The following is an 18,420-nucleotide window of genomic DNA, read 5'->3' on the forward strand; positions in this document are numbered from 1 at the left end:
AAATGGGGTGAAGCCCATTCTCTTTTGTAAAGGTAAGCTCTCTTTCGTAAAAATTTATCTTCAAGGATGGGCTAGATTTCGAATTCACTACGAAGGTAGAATATATGGGTTAACGACGGGTGCTTATGCTGGAGTTCTCGAGTCGGAAGAGCACCCTCTTCCACCATTCATTATCAAAGGTGTGGCAAGATATTTGTTTTTCAATTATTTAAATATTTTTAACCGAAGCCAATGTTGAAATGTCCGCTACATTTTCTTCTAGGTTAAGTAAAAATTTCCTAACTGAGTCAATTACCAGTATAACTAGAACAAAATATGTATTAATTATTAGTATGGAGTATACATATCAGTGCCCGCATGTGTAGAAATGAAAATTTTGGGAAATCAAGTTTGAGATTTTTTTTACGAGATTTAACTCTAAATTTATCCAATTAAAATTGTAAAAAGTATCGACCCCTTTGCGCAAAATTATCGTATGTTACATTTTTTACGAAATTGACTTTTTGAGCCAACTTTGTTTTACCACCCATTAATATTATATATTCAAATATTACGGCTTAAATCCCAATAGCTACCCCAAAAATTTACTGTTTTTTTTTTCTTGTGGGTGAAATTATCATAAGCGCTAAGAAATAAGAATGTAGTGACCTTTCTACAAAAAATCTTGCGTTTAGTTATATGTATTTCTCAATTAGCTCAGCAAATCTAAACTTTGGTAAATACAAAAAAAACTTTCCTGTAAAATTTGGTTTTTGTAACATACGGTAATTTTGCGCAAAGGGGTCGATATGTGCTTTCCGTTTACGCGTGGTATTCTGCGTTTTGGTATAACATACTGCCATACCTAAACAAATGCGTTGGGCGGAACGGTTTCTGACGCCTATCATTAGCGCCGAAGTACCATACCTAAACAAAAGCGTCAACGCTACGTCAAATGCAGAAATAACACCAACAATAAGCATAGGTTTGTTTGTGTGTAACACAGAAATGACAGTTTCGCCGTTTTCTGCAGCCAACTTTAAAACCTAACGCCCTGTCAAAATCGGAGTTTCCAACCGTTCAGCGTTGGCGCCGCGTTGTTTCGGTATGCTTCATACAAATTGTATGGGCATGAGAATTTTTTGACAGCCAGACAACGCTGACACTTTTGTTTAGGTATGGCAGTTAGAACATGCGAAGGTTAACCAAGTCAACCAAATAGTTCAAAACTGATAAATTTGCACATTCATGCTTCTGACATGAAGGTGACGATATGTGCATTTAAAACTTTAAAGGCGTTTTTCTAGGGGTTTCGGTTTTTTGAGTTATGACAGTATTGAAGTAAAGGAACTTTATATTCACTTCATAACATTCATATTGTAACGTTCGCCACAATATTTATTGGGTAATTAAAAAAAAAACATACATAAAACAGTTCTTAGCCAGTGTTGCCAGAGAAAGTCCTCTAAAAATCTTAATTTTTTCCAAAAAAATCTTCAAAACAAGATTTTAAAGCTAAAAAAAATCTTTTTGATCTTTTGAAAAAATCTTCATTTAAAAATACCTAAAAAGAAACACAAAATTCGATATTGCCTTTAGGGCTGTAAATAGCCTTTAGTATGTTGGTTGAAAAAATTACCAATTTCAAGTTATAAAGTCCTTTTATATCAACTTAAACTTAAAATGAATATTGCCTCGTATCATCACAGGATTAGTAGCATAGTTAACATATGTATATATACACTGGCGAAAATATAAATAGAAGAAGAATAGAAGAATAATAGCTCTATCAAACACCATAAGTCCAAACTTCAATCTTTGTACAAAAGTTTAGAAAATTCGACAAAGTTCCATAACAATTTTGAGCTTTTTAATTCGATTTTTTATTGATATTTTTACATGGACGTTGTTTTATAAATCTCACCGCCCCTTTTTTCGTTATACATTTATTTATATAGACCAGTGATGCACACGGGAGCAGTGTTGCCAACTCGTGGGATTTCGCCCATAATTTGGGATTTTCGCACCACAAAAGGGCGCGTGGGATTTTGCGTCTCATTATGGGATATTTAGCTAAATACAATCTTATGGTTCTATTGTTTTTTTTTTTTTTTTTATTTGCTATTAACTCCAACGTGACGGGTGGGACATTTAATCTTGTTTTTCCTCAGACTTTAAGTAATTTCTTTTTAACCCTTAATTCAGCATTTCATACTGTTAACATCTGAATTCAAATGTCAGTTTAACACGAAACTAAACTTTCATTTTCCCCAAGAGTGACGGCTGAGACAACGACGACACTCACCTCTCTGGGTGGATGGATTCGTTTCCCATTTTAGACAAACTCGGTATCAAAATATTTCTTGCATAGCGGCTTTCTCGAATATAGTCATTAGACTAAATTTGTTGGGGCTATAAAACTGCATAACCAAAAATGTTTTAAAGATCTATACCCAATTTCATAAAAAATAAAGAACATTTTAACTGCTTTATAAATCGAAAATTTGTATGAAAATGTCACTCTGTAAAGCTCTTTAAACCTATTTTATTTTTTATGAATAAGGCAAAACAGCAACAGCAACAGATTAAAAAATACTGAAATTTTTAAGAAAATTCGTTGAGTTTTCGTAAATTTTGTATAAAGTGTGAATCTGTGATATGATTTCGGTTAAACCCCGGACGGTATTTCTATAGAAAAATACCAAAAAAAATTATCTCGATAAACCCTATGAATATTTACAAAAAATTAACACGGTCATTTGTTTGAGTCACTGTATCTACTCTTTATATATATTGTTCTTAAAAACTTTTAATATTTATTATTCATAAATGGGATTTTCGGATTTTAAAATGGGATAAACAGGGCGCTTTTCAAAGGAGAATGCGATTTTCGTACCTTTGGTGTTGGCAACACTGCACGGGAGTCTCCAGGAGCTACTCGGCTTTCACATACAAGTCGTGTGTGCGCAGGTACCGAACTTATGCGCCGCTAGTAGCCGGTCAGTTTGCGTTTGTACTTCATGCTGTAAGCATCACATGCGCGAGCTGTTTTGCTGAGTACACACATGCAGATACAAAAAAATTGCGCTTGTGTTGGTAGCTCTGCCAACGCTGTGCACCACTGATGTAGACCCATCAGCAAATGTTTCTTAAATGGCAGTTTACTTGAAATTTTCCATAGTTGTCATTTAAACAAGAGAGGATAAAAAAGACCGTTTGTTTTTTTCCTCTACTCTCTAGCTCTGCACTAGAGTATATGTTTTACTGTGCGAGAGAAAAAGGCAGATAATATTGTAGGGGATTTCGTATTGCATCTTTCTTCTTCCTTAATTTGCTGCTTACAATGATGAAGCAAGGATAATATAAATAAGTTAACAATTTTAACTTAAACATTAAAAATATTACATCAAACACAAAAATCTTCATTTTGAAGATATTTTCAGTGTAAAATTTTGCTTTTTAAAAAATCTTCTTTTGAAGATTTTTCATAAAAAACAGCCCAAAAAATCTTCATTTTTTCGAGATAATCTAGACTTATGGCAACGCTGTTCTTAACTCGTCGATACTTTTCGGCATTCTCGATATTTACTCAGTATTTGTCGAAAAGTATCGAGTTCTCGATACTACTCAGTACTTATGAAAAGTATCGATATTCTGTACTCGGTACTCGTATCGTTCTATCACTAATAATATCCCAACGGTTTTTACCCTTCATTCCCGCCCATCCGCACGAGGGGCGCAGTCCGCATGACGTACGGAACCAGTATTTTCAATTTTTGTGCCGAGTCACGATAGGCAGGAGTTTGTTAAGTGTCGAGATCTAAAACTGTTCAACTACAGAACTAAATTCATCAGCCGATTTTATGTCTTTATTTTAATGATTCATCTATTGATACTGTCCGATTTCTTAATGCTGAAAAGCGGATCTGATATATCAAACGTACTGGAATGAGAGTTAAAATCCTGGCATAAGCAACGGAGTGGGTCGTGCAATTCAAAATTAGTTTTACAAGCTTTCAGAAATAGGGGGCAAAGAGTCTTGATACCCGGGAGGGAACATTAAGGCTAACTTCGCCAAGAAGAAGCGGACTTGAAATTGAGCCTGTATAATTTTGTCTGTTTTGGCTATTTTTATTTAAAACATCAAGTCTTCATAAAAACATGTTAAATTTTAAGAAAAGTGTATTACTGTTCGATGTAGCCACCTTTAGCGCGATTAATAGCATCGAGTCTTTCCGGGAATACTTCACATTCTGCACGAATGTGGTGTAGTAGTCCATCAGACCACATTCGTGCAGCATCTGAAGCATTCCCGGACATACCCGAAGCCATCATTCGCGCTAAAGGCGGCTACATCGAACAGTAATACACGTTTTTTTTTCTAACTTGACATGTTTTTATGATAACCTGAAGTTAAAAAAACAAAAAATTTACAAAATTTAGCATTTTTAATTGGTAACACTTCGAGTGCCTTCCCCGTATAAAAGTACATATTTACTGTGTAAATGCAAACTCTGATTTTGTATCAAACCTGGGCATGTTTTCCCTTGATTTTAGAGTCGATCTGATGAATCCATCTCTATTCTCAAATCCCACCAGTTTTACACAACGTGTAACAAGGAAAATTTCGAAAGTCCCACTGTGCAATCTCTTCTGCTACACTTAGTCGAGAAATTTCCTCGTTTGCAACGTTCCTTAAGAGTGGTGGTGAAAGCAGTATTTGATTACTCAAATGAATTAAATCACTGTAATCGGAATAATAAAGTTGCGTATTCCAGACTTCTTTTTATCATGTGCTTTGTTAGTCCGAGCATCTAAAATGCGCCTGAATGCAATCTCTCTAATTTGCTTTCTTTCATCCAGACACATAGACAACAGCAGGTTCTCCGGATGCGCGAAGTTAGCATTATTTTGTATTACAGGATAACCAACCTCCTGCAACGTTTGTGTTAAGCTTTTTGATGCCTGTATCATCAAGAACAGATTTTTAGGTCCATCTAATATTGAGCTATGTTTTTTTATGGAAAACCATACTTGAACATAACACTCTCTTTCTTCATCTGTGTCGTCACAAAATGATAGCACAACGGAGGAACTTACTTTCTCCGGACATAAGCGAATGGACTCGTTTTGTTTTCTTTCAAGCCGCTTAAGTTTCATAGATGTTTTGTGATCAACGCTAATAATTTTGCCCTCTCGGTTGGTTCTTTGATCATACATAAACTTTAGTTCAATGGAGGGAATTTTCTTCGACTTTACGCATGTACATGGTACAGTTACGGTATTTGAACAGGCGCAAAGAGCAAAAAACCTGTCACAAGTGCAGTTTCATGTCAAAGAGCATTTGCAGGATGCCACATCAAACAACCATGCCAATGAACTTCTAAACTCTGCAAGCTTTGATTAATATGTTGAGCCCATATTTTTGTTGTCTCTTTCGAATGACTTTTTTAATTCTATTGATACTACTGGAATAGAAGCTTTTTTGTAAACTGCTTCGATCTTCTCTGACACATGTTAGCTACGTCAGAAAAACATACATTAGTCCTATTGATTTTTGACGAAAGATTAAATCCTTCCTCATTGCAGCATCGTAGAATATCACCATTAGTAGGAAGTGCAGAGTTTGGCAAATCCTTAGGATTGCCATTGAAAGAAGAAACTGAAGGCCCAAAAAGGTACCGGTAGGATTATGGGTGTGTTAATAATTTAAATAAAGTTTTGCGATATATTGGTATTTAGTGAATCACTAAGAAAAAACAATGAGAAAAACAAAATAAAATGGATATGCAATCGCAATGGCAAAACCTTAATTAAGTGAGTCAACTTCAAGAAATTAGTTTTAATACATTTGTAACTGTCGCTGCTAATATCAAGTAGGTAGTTCACTTGAGATTAGCGTTATATATGTACTAGATAAACCAGCCATGCCCAGAATTTTCGAAGGGATGTGCGAACTTGGTTGCTTCTAAAATGAACTCTATGCATGGTTGAAGGGAATGCAGAAATTTAGCTTTCCAATATATGTGCATAGAGAGAATCATAGTGTTGATCTCTAATGGGATTCGAACGTGAATTTCAAACTGATTTTGCTTTATCAAATAAAACGCTTTGTTTGTAAAATATGTATTAAATTTATTTGCAATAAAATAATAATGAATTATTTGAACTTAAAAATAATTTATGATTCATTCATTTGGAATATTGCTTATTTACATTTATTTGGATTTGCGTTGTTTCTCTAATCGTTCTTGAATCGAATTCTAATGTAGTTCGCTAACGTCGTCATCGACTCGTGAACGATTAGAGAATTACCCTAGTTATCTAATGTAGAAATCTAAATTTCTCTAACATTATAGACTGTGTTGCTGGGAACCATACCGAGTTTGGTAAAAATTGGTGTAACGGTTACCGAGATACATAAATGTGATCATAAGTGGGCGGTGCTACACCAATTTTCCAAAATTGTATAATAAACGTATTTCTTGGTAATGAATTATTGCAATCATGAATTTTTGATAAATTAGCTTAAGTATTTACTGATTTATTGAAGATTTCGTATTTCTCTAAATTATCGTTATATGGGATCTGGGCGTGGTTATTGTCTGATTTTAAAAATTTTCAGCCAGCCATTTGGTATGTTGTACTAAGGCCAACAACTGTGCCAAGTTTGGGAGAAATTGGTGGAGCGGTTACCAAGATATACACATAAAATTAATTCTCGTCTGACTTGCACAGATCAAATCAACCACTGTATCTCTAGAATATACTTTATTTTAAGAAACCTTTGGCATACATGTTACTGCCTACCAAATAATACAAAATTGAAGCTAGTTCAGTCACTTATCGTTCCCCATATCGCGTATTGTGAAATTGTGTATGGAAATCTTGATTATGAATCGAAGAATAAATTAAAAGGAGCTTTAAATAATGCTGCCAGGTTTATATATTGTAAGAAAATATTGACCATATATCATTGTTCACTGTAAATATTCTCGGTTATAGCATCGAAAGTTACTTAAATTATCGCAATATTTTATTCTTATTCAAACTGTACCTGTACCTGTAATATTGTTGTCCCTAAATACCAAACATTAATGGCCTCAAGATTATTTTTTGTTAGTGCTATCAGAATATGGAATTCACTACCAAATTCAATTAAATGTGTAAGTTCGATTCAATGCTTCAAAACAGTAGTTGCAAATCTACTCAAAAATTAACTATCCACTTCCCATCCTCTGTCTCTTCAAGTTTTCTTTCTGTCTTCTATAGTGTTAGTGTCCTTAGTGTTAGTTATATTATAGCAAGAATGATATGTAGTTCATATACTTACTTATATTATTGTCTTAGCTTAAGTTTAATCTTGTAATTGAAATTTTTGTTATTAGTACGCCTAAAGACTTCGAGTTTTACTGTACTTACAAAGTAGATAAATGAAATGAAATAAAATCGTAAGTGGGCGTGGCCACGTCCGTTTTACAAATATGTATAATATTCCTATTTTTGTCTAAAAATAATTGTAAATATCAATCTTGAGTGAATAAACTTCAGTAGTTACTAAAATATCGTAGTTTTCGTACTTCTGAAAACTACCATTATATGGGAGGTAAGCGTGGTTATTGTCCGATGTTGCCCATTTTCAATACCATCAGTCCTACACGTACCAAGTTTCGTTAATATATCTCCATTTGTACTGTAGTTATCTTGTGCACAGGCGGACGGACGGACAGACAGTCACCGCTTAAGCTATTTCTCTTTTCATTCTGATCATTTATGTATATATTTGTCTATATCTATCACGTTTCGTTTTACCTGTTACAAACAACCGTTATGTGATCAAAGTTAAAATACCATTGTGCACAAGTGCGCTCGGGGGGTTTATTAGATCAACAATTTTAAAAATTTTGGTCTGTCTGTATGTTTGTAAGCGCATCACGGAAAAAGTAATGCAGTTTTCACCAATGTACATATTGCTAGATATCTAGTTCAAAATATAGCATCCGTTTTTCAGTTTATCATCGATCTTTGTTCCTAGGTATTTGAATGTATTGTTACTATTATCCTTGAAACCCTGAGGGATTTCCCAAATATGCTTCGGCTCGTATCGCTGGATTGTTAAATAAATGCTCACGATGACCAAATTGTAGTACAATTAACTTTATTGTAAACAACCAATTTACAAAACTCGCTAATGCCGTAAAAACACTTTACAATACTGGTTAAAGCAATTACAATGCTTTACAAAACTTGTTAACACAATTAAACTTATAGCTTGCTTATTCGCAACTCACTTTACTTGTAGCTTGCTGACTTGTAACTCCCCAACTCCGCTGTGTCGTGGCTCTTATATACCTGCGCTCGCACTCATGGCAACTCTCGAACGTTCTGAAGTTTATCGCTCATTCTCCTTCTCTCGCTTTTCGCAGTGTTCATACAACTTGACGTTTCACTTTATGGAACATTCTACGTCATTCCTCGAACATTCTGCATATTTCTCGTTGTTCGCTTTGTGTTGCCGCAGTATTCGCCACACTGCCCTCCACCTAAGTCTGAACGCCGAACGGAGTTCATTGCCTTACCATACCTGGTCTTCATCTTGTCACTCATAATTTGAGTTCGCTGTCCCATAAGAGCATGCATCTCTCTCAGCTCTTCTTCCAGGATGTTGGACATATCTTTCCCAATCCTCCTCGCATCGCCAGTTACTCCAAACTTCAGGTCACTAGGCAAACGGAGCTCACTGCCGAAGATTACCCTTGCAGGAGTTTTACCCGTTGTTTCATGCACTGCTGACCGGTATCCCATCAGGAACAAGGGTATGCGGGCACATCTTTTGGAACACCGCCAATTCAAAATTTCTTCCCTGGCCAGAGTGCAGCTCTATAGGTACACCGTATCTCGCAACCCAATTGTAGGAGAATACCTCCGCTACTGTTTTAGCTTCCTGATTTAGAATCGGGTATACCTCCGGCATTTGCTAAAGTAGTCCATAACCACAAGGACGTATTTGTTTCCCTGTGCGCTCATAGGGAATGGACCGGCTACATCCATGGCAATCCGCTCGAAAGGTGAACCTGAGTTATACTGCTTCATCTGGCCATGACTTCTGGATTTCGGCTCTTTAGCTGCAATACACTCCGCGCAGTTAGCAATCCACTCTGCGACCGATTGCCGGCAACCAACCCAATAGAACCTCTGCTTAACCTTCTCCGGGGTCTTCGTGATTCCCAGGTGCCCTCCACTAGGAATTCCTTGAGTACATCCGGAATTCTTACCCTTGGAACTACTATCAGGTTGCGGGAGCACTGACCATCTTCGCTTTCCCATACTCTATGCAAACAGCCAGATATTAATTTTAAGCTGTTCCATTGTGCCCAGTACGCCTTTGCGATGGGGCTTTCCGCTGCCATTTGCTCTTAGTCCTTCTGTCCACCTCCAGTCCATGCATCAAAAGCTCCAGATCTGGATCTTCCTGCTGGCACTTTCGTAGCTGTTCTTCCTTCCACTGTTCCGCTGGTGTTATTGTCGTTAGACGGACGTCTATAATCTCCTCTTTGCCCTCAGCTTTTGAGCAGTGTTTACATTCCAGGTTACATGGTCGGCGGGACATGGCATCAGCATTACCGTGGACACTTCCCTTGCGATACTCAAAAGCGAAGTCATAACTTTGCAGTCTCTTAATCCACCGAGCTAGCTGTCCTTCTGGATTCTTAAACTGTAGTAGCCACTTCAGCGCTGCATGGTCCGTTCGAACTCGGAAACGTTGCCCATAGAGGTACTTTTGGAAATGTTTGACGCACTCCACCAACGCTAGTAGTTCCCTCCGTGTTACGCAGTAGTTCCTCTTTGGTTTTCCAATCGACCGGCTAGAGTAGGCAACTACCTTCTCCTTCCCATCAATTACCTGCGACAGTACGCCTCCTATTGCATAACCACTAGCATCCGTATCCAAAATTAACGTTGCACCTGGAACGGGATACGCTAGCATAGGTGCAGTACATGGCCGTTCCTTCAGAGTTTGGAAAGCCTCGTCCTGCTCCTTGTTCCACTCGAAGGCTCTATTTTTCCTAGTGAGCTCGTGGAGGCTATTAGCAACGCTGGAAAAATTCGGAACAAATCAGCGGTAGTAGGTGCATAGCCCAAGAAAACTTCGTAGTTCGTGCAGGTTCCTAGGTTTTGGCCAATCCTATACTGCTTATATCTTTTCCTTCGCAGTACAGACGCCCTTCGTTGTCAGCTTGTGTCCCAAGTAGTTCACCTCCTTCTTGAACAGTGAGCACTTTTTAGAACTTAGCTTCAGACCAGCGCCAGCTATCCTCTGGAAAACTTCTTCCAAATTGTTCAAGTGTTCCTCAAAGCTTTTAACCAATACGATAATGTCGTCTATATACACCAAACATGTTTTCCTATGCATTCCTTTGAGCACATGTTCCATAAGTCGTTCAAAAGTGGCAGGAGCGTTGCATAATCCAAAGAGCATCCATGTCAATTGCCACAGACCGTCTCCAACGCTGAAAGCTGTCTTCTCCTTATCCTCGTCACTTACCTCCACTTGCCAATAACCGCTCTTAAGGTCGACTGTTGAGAACCACTTTGTTCCAGTCAACGAGTCCAGAGTGTCATCGATCCTGGGAAGAGGATAGCTGTCCTTTTTCTTCTTTCAAGTTCCTTAGCCTTGTGCTGGTATTTTTCTTCCAACCCTTCCATCGATGCAGTAATGTCTTCCGCATTCTCGCCAGTGGAATCGCTTTCAGGTAATTTTTCGCTGTTGAAGATTGCCTCTACCTCTCGACATTGCCCCAGTACAGTTTCTCTTCGGAGTTTGACTGTTGATTTCAACCCATTGAGCACTCGAACTGGGATGCGTCCATCTTTTTGCCTCTTAGCCAGGGCTTTACCAATAAGTACGTCCGGTGTAGAATTTTGTGTTGCTTCAACAACGCACAATTTGTTTGTCCCACAATCTCCATCAATCTTCGCCCACACAACTGCTTCTGACTTCGGTGGAATCTGCTCGCTTTCCTCTAGGATCACTCGCTTGCTGCTGTACGGACCATCATACCCAAAGCTAAGAGGCACTTCCATGTTGTTGTACTTCATGATCCTGTTCTTCATGTCGATCTCCATACCTTGATCAAATAAAAAGTCTACTCCAATGATAACTTCATCCATAATCGCCGCGACTATGAACTTGTGTAACACCGTCACATTCCCTATTGCGACTTTGCACGTTACCTCTCCTAAAACTTGGGTGTCCTCACCAGTCGCAGTCCTCAACCTTGCTCCAGGTAATGGCCTTACCTCTTTAGTGACCAAATCAGATCGAATGATGGAATGTGATGCACCCGTATCCACAGTTAATACTCGCTCATGTCCGTCCACATATCAACCAACAGTAACGTTGCTCGCTTTTCTGCTAATTCGCGAGACGGAGATTATGGGGCACTCAATTGCGGGAGCCAGCGTGCGCCCCTTACTGCTGGCTCGTTTTAGTTTAACGACTGATTGGAGTTGGATTCGTCTCCCTCAGCCCTGCGTTTGCGTCCTGCTGAATTGTTGAGCTCATTGGAACTTGCACTGCAATCGCGGGCGAAGTGGCCTGGCTTTCCACATTTAAAACATTTGCCAGATCCACGCTTTTTCTCGCCCATCAGTTGGATTAGCTTCTTAAGCATTTCATTTGTCTCATGCGGTGTTTCCACTTTCACTCGATGGGCTTTGTAGGCTGGTTTACTTAGAAGTGCTGCCGTTTCACATGTCTGAGCATACGAGACGGTTTCAGCAAATGTTGCCTTTGGATTCGTGTACGTCTCTCGCTTGGTATACATGTCCCGCATTCCTTTGATGAACCTCTGGATTTTTACCCTTTCAAGGTGCTCACCAGATGCGTCTCCAATTGCCAAATGAGCCAACCTTTCAATCTCAGAGGCGAATTCCTGTAAGGTCTCGGATTTATCCTCCATGCTCCAACGATTTGCTGTAGCTGTCTTTTCGAACTGGAGCTTAATGACCTGGAAAGGAATAGTGCCGTCAAAGGATGGAGTCTTTACCTTGGGTGCGCTCGTCGAAGTAGCTGGACGATTCAACTGTAAATCACGAAGCCGGCCTTCAACTCCTCTACCTTTGCCTCGACTTTCTCCTGTCTCTCTTCGATTTTGTCTTGTATTTGGGTAATTTTTGCATCCTTGTGCTTCCAGCTGGGATGATATACGTGCCTCTTGTGCCAGTCAGTGAGTTTCTAACCGGGATGATACCTGCGATGACACCTGCGCTGATACCTCTGAAGATATACGTGTCTCCAGCGCTTGCATCTGTGATGACAGCTGTGATGACATCTGTGACATTCGTGTATCCTGTGCTTGCATCTGTGACGACAGCTGTGATAACATCTGGGACGACAGCTGTGATGACATCTGTGACATGGAAGCCAATAACGTGTTCATGTCTATAGCTATTGATGAACTAAGAGCCTGAAGAGAGAGTCCTGAATTTTCGCCATTTTCAGTAGTTTATTCTTCGGGATTTATTTAACAATCCCACTTCTGACACCAATTGTTACGATTATCCTTGAAACCTTGAGGGATTTCCCAAAAATACTTCGGCTCGTATCACTGGATTGTTAAATAAATTCTCACGATGAACAAATTGTAGTACAATTAACTTTATTGTAAACAACCAATTTACAATATTCGCTAATACCGTAAAAACACTTTACAATACTCGTTAAAGCAATTACAACGCTTTACAAAACTTGTTAACACATTTAAACTTATAGCTTGCTTATTCGCAACTCACTTTACTTGTACCTTGCTGATTTGTAACTCCACAACTCAGCTGTGTCGTAGCTCGTATATATCTGCGCTCGCACTCATGGCAACACTCGAACGTTCTGAAGTTCATCGCTCATTCTCTTTCTCTCGCTATTCGCAGTGTTCATCCAACTTGACCTTTCTCTTTGTGGAACATTCTACGTCATTCCTCGAACATTCTGCCTATTTCTCGTTCTTCACTTTGTGTTGCCGCAGTATTCGCCACAGTATTAACTATTTTCACAAACTAAGTTTTATTGGCACTTAATTTAAGTTTGCGCAGTCATAAGCGATCGAACTTTTTTAGAACTTCTGTGGAAGGGTTTTCGCTAACAAAAATCAAAACTTTTTGTTGTTGCGGCCAAAAAATTAAGAAATCTGAGACGTCACGGTTTTGGAATTTCAAAGGATGAACGAGCGTCATTCAAAGTTGAATTAACATGTGTTGGTACTTGAAAAAAAAAATTGGGACACGAATGACTTTTTTTTGGACAGAAATAAAAACAGTGTGAAAATACCTTTTTGCTGAGATCCCATAAGTCTAAATCAGAATAGTTTTGGCCCAGTTATTCAAGTTTTTCGTAAATCAATTTTTGAACAAAGTAAAAAAACAGCACAAAAAATCTCATTCTTACGATTCCGTTGAAAAGATTTTTAAATATTTTTATGCAAATTTTTTAAGCTTAATCGGTTTTGTCATCTGAGGGGATTTTTTTCAAAAAGTTCTTTAAGAAACTATTTTTATTCACAAAAAACTCCATTTTTGGAGGTATTTTTAAATCGGCCCAGCTGACTTAAATCTTAATATTTTTCCGAAATATTTTGGTGGACGTCTTAAATATAATAAAATTTGTAATCCAGGCGGAAAAGCGCAACTTTTTTTGGTGATGCAGTCTAATGTACATGTGTATGAAAATTAAATAATTCAAAGTTTCAACCAAAAAATAGGAACATGAAAAAGTAAAAACTTAAACAAATACTTTCGTCGATTGCCGAATAATTTGACGGCAAATTGGACACAAATTGCTTGTATTACCATTTAAATTTAGTATGCCTACTGTGCTCTGCAAAGCAATCTGTGCAAAGTTTAAAATGATTGGCCGAGCTTCTCCTCCGATTGGCGGTGTGTACCTTGATGTCACACAAACCACACGATCACGGCTGATTTATGTTATTCTGCCCTTTACTCATTTTTGTTGTTTGCGAAAATTTTCAGTCAGTTCTCAGTTAAAACAACCCGTGCGTGCGTCGCGTTTGCGCGCCTCCACTGAAAAACCTAAGACGCTGAGAACCATCGGCGTAGCTAGAATGAAATTTAAGCTGGCATTTCAGGGTACTATTTTATATATATATAAGGAAAATTTGAAAGCTAGAGGGGGGCTCGAGCACCCCCCCTGCCCCTACCTGGCTACGCCCATGCTGAGAACAAATATGCCCATCGCATTGAAGGCTAAAAACAGTAAGAATTTACCTTTAATTTCCAATAATTCGCTCTTCGGTTATTGGCAAAAAATAACGGTCGATTTTATGCGGGAAGGAATTTAACGCGGAACTACACTGTATGCAAAAATAGAGAGCAATTCGTTTAATATACGTTCCATTTTATGCAAATGTATGCCTGTATACATAATTGGAATATTTCAGTAAAATAAAGCCAGAGAAAATACTACTCACTGGCTTTATTTCCTTTTTGATGAAATAAATCAAGCGGGTGTTATTTCCTTTTCTTTGTGAAATAAAGCCCGCGTCCATTATTGCGCTTTCGCAAAGGAAATAAAGCCCTTTATTGCTTTTTATTGGTGGGCGTTATTTCCCCTTCGAAATGGAAATAACGTCCATGGGCTTTATTTCTCTTTTTTTGGGAAACAAAGCACATGGGCGTTATTTTCGCGGGCCTTATTGCACTCCGCCGGCCTCATCTATGTCAGAGGTGGCCAAAACTCACACAATCATATATTTCAATTTTGCTAAGCGAGAGAACGAAGAGAATAAGTCGCTCACGCGTCTGATGCAAACAGTGTTGTCAACCATTTCGAGTTGCAAATTATAAAAAACAGGGATTTTTTTGTAAATAATGTGAAAGGGAGATATAATATTAAAGATTTAACCTTTCAATACAATTTAATTCACTTGCTTTGCTTGCTTAGATTTTTTATTATAACTAAAATTAAAATTAAAGCAAATAGTGGAATTAATTTGTATTACTCTTCTTATTTGGAATAAAAAGAAAAGGATTTTTTAGTATTATTTTAAATTTATCTCTTTGTTTATGTGCGTATGCACGTAATAATTTAATAATTCAATATTTGGGGATAAGGGGAAATGACGCTGTTTGACGCTTAACAAAAACGTTTGTCATCCGTGCGATTTCTTCATGACACACCAAACATTGTGCTCTCCCTCCCTATTACTAGTGAGTAAAAAATCTACATCCGAATCCATATTAAACAATTTAACCTGGCTTGCAGCGACTTGATTACTTGAAAGTCTCGCGTCAATTGAGCACGACCACAGCTAAACTATATCGTCGGTATCACTTAATCATAGAGTATGCTCATGTATGTGTGAAAGCAGCGCAGTTTTTCTCGTGTACGTGTGAAAGCAGAAGAGAAAAATTTGGCACGCGTGCCTATGAAATGGCCACCCTTGATCTATGTATATACATGCATTTACGTAAACGCGCAAATATCTGTGGTCATAAGCAATAACTGCCTAAGTCGACTTAAGAAAGAATTGAGTTATATATGCTATGGTATTTTGCAACTGCTATGCCATGTGTAAGTGAAATCCCCATCTCGCCAGCCAGGCTATTTAAAAAGTTATAGACGAACTTATTTTGGTTGCCCATAGGGTTAACATTACAATCCAAATGTTTAAAACGATTTTTCTCGAAATCAGTTTTCGACTTATGGCCACGGTTTTTGCTTATGGCCACAGATACCATTCGATTGGGAATCATTTTCTCCTAGGTTTCTAAACCCCATTGGACTATTGTAACTTTGTTGGAAAATTTTTGAAAATTTTGAAGAATTTTTAAAATTGTGCACCAAGTTTGGAGTTTTGCTTTTTATGAGTTTCGATGTAGACTGTCCTATCTACATACCTATAAACATGAAATGATAGCTGTTTTCGTTGTTCGGACTAAACTCAAAAACCACTGAATAGAGTTCCGTAAAATTGTCCGATACCATACCTTACACATATTCTACTAGAAAACTCGCTAGGTGGTGATGGAGTAGAGTTATTTATAAAATCGATTTCGTTCAAATTTTAAATGTGAGCTACACATCGTCGCTGCGCCAACAAAAACGGTTATGTAATTTTTGTAACTTTTTTTATTGCATACTTTATTAACACTATCTATTGCCCACATTACTGCATTTGCCGTTCTCTTATATATCTTTTGGTTTAGAACTGACCAAAAACAGCTATGTGCCCGCAGTACTAGAAATACTCTGAAAAAACGGGTATACGTTTACTTACTTATAACTGTTTTGGATCGCGGACGAATATGATGAGTGTCCTTTGATTTCGATGTAAAAGATAATTATAAACCAACTAAATACATACATACATATCTATGCACATACCACTTACACTACATAGATTCTACTATTTAATTTGATCGCTTGCAATTGGAATCCGACAATTAACAAAGGTAAAAAGTGTGGAGGTAGACAGCGTCCACTCTACATTAGAAAATGTATTCAATCCACCGATATATTCTCCAATGCATTATATAAGTCGTATGCGACAGGAGAGGCCATCACATCCTTATATTATTAATTAATTAGAGTATATATATTTTTTTTTACAACTATAAGGCCAGGTAAAAACCCTGGGGAAGTACCAGTAAGAGAATTGCTTTATGTAAATGGTGAAGTCAAATTCAAGTTGCGTCATACCGACTGCTGGACATCATTGCCACAATAATGAGCTCTGTTATTTCGGCAATACGAAACGGAAACACAACAGCCTTGAAACGTTAAAGCCATATATACACAAAGATTTCCATTCGTTTTATGATTATCTACCTCGATAAATACTTAGTTTTACATTTTTATGCAATTTACTATCTTACGAAAATTTGCATAATGTATACAAATGTGAAAGCATTTAATAAAAATTCAATTGTATCTATATTGAAATTATTTCTTGTATATACGAGATTTCATTGTATATCACCCATCGAAACTTTGAAAAAGTGCATTGGGTCAAGTTACTATGCTGACCGAAAAAACAGATCGCATCTCTGACAATTTCATGGTTTGTACAAAATATGTGTCCACTCACCACTTTTGATTAATTTTTATTACAAAAATCCAATAAAAACATTTCTGACCATTTTTCATTACATAACAGGAGCAACGGGCAGATGCATGTAGGCTTTATTTGATTACCTGCCAATAGGCTTTAATCATGGTGCCCGGATTTAGCACGACTGATTAATTTTTGCATTGATCACTGCCCTGAACTGCAAGCACTTCAGTACCAATTGGCAGTATGTGGTGGACACATTTGCCACCTTGGTAGGGCCGAGGCCTACCTAAAACTCTGACATTCTCTGGATCACGACATCCGGTTGCAATGCAACAATACATTGAACCATTGCTGGTTCTACCCGCTTTTAGGTATTAAACCACAGCCACCACGATACTTCCCAAAGGGGCCGCACCCATGAACAGCCCGGAGTAATGCTCGCCGGCGAGATTTGCTCGACTGGCTCAACTCACCCTGACCCACTTAACTGACTCAGCCCACACTGGAACGACTTACACGACTACTACACTCCACATTCATCTCCATTTCAACATGCACACTTCATACCATCATACTCCGTCTTGCTCGTCTCACACGTCTATTCGCCTCGCTCGTGGGCACCCTCCACATTCTCCAGGACAGGTGACACCACTCGCTCAACTTTCAACCGATCGAGTTGCTCAACACACATTCACCATCTTGCTCCGTCTTGCTCATCTCACACGTCCTACTCGCCTCGCTCGTGGGCACCCTCCACATTCTCCAGGAGAGGTGACACCACTCGCTCATATTTCGCAACGGATCGAATTGCTCAACTTGCGCACAACTTTTCCAACATTTTCTAACGGTTTCCAACAGTTTCAACATTTCCTTCGATTTCAACTTTCATCCAACTTATTTTCACCCTTTTCTAGTCGTGTAAGCCATGCCAGTGCTTGCCTTGCCAGCCTCGCTTGTGTCGCCAGTTTTGCTCGTCTCGCCGACGAACACACTCCGGGGGCATCTGTTCCCCGTGGCACCATTTTAAAGTGTTTGGTATGACTTTCAAAAGCCGTAGACTCTTCTGCCTGTTGAGCCTCCACCGTCTCAGGACTGGTAGCCTTTAACTGGGGTAGACGGGGTTGTCAAGCCCGTACCCTGGAAATACCAAAGCCCCCTGTCTTCCCTCCTGTTTTCTCAACCCGGGCTTGGGATCGTCTAAGGCACAGGTAGGAGCAACGGACAGTTAACTAATCGAGTCCTCAACTTCTATACATTACATCTAGGCCTAACGGCAGTATTATGTACACTGAGGGAAAAAAATTTTAGAGTTAAAAAGAAACGTGCTAAATTAAAAAAAAATACGCATATGAATGAGGACCAACCCAACTCG

The sequence above is a fragment of the Rhagoletis pomonella genome, unplaced genomic scaffold (assembly GCF_013731165.1).
Source record: "Rhagoletis pomonella isolate Grant_MI unplaced genomic scaffold, Rhpom_1.0 Rhpom_scaffold_00087, whole genome shotgun sequence".
Lineage (NCBI taxonomy): Eukaryota > Metazoa > Arthropoda > Insecta > Diptera > Tephritidae > Rhagoletis > Rhagoletis pomonella.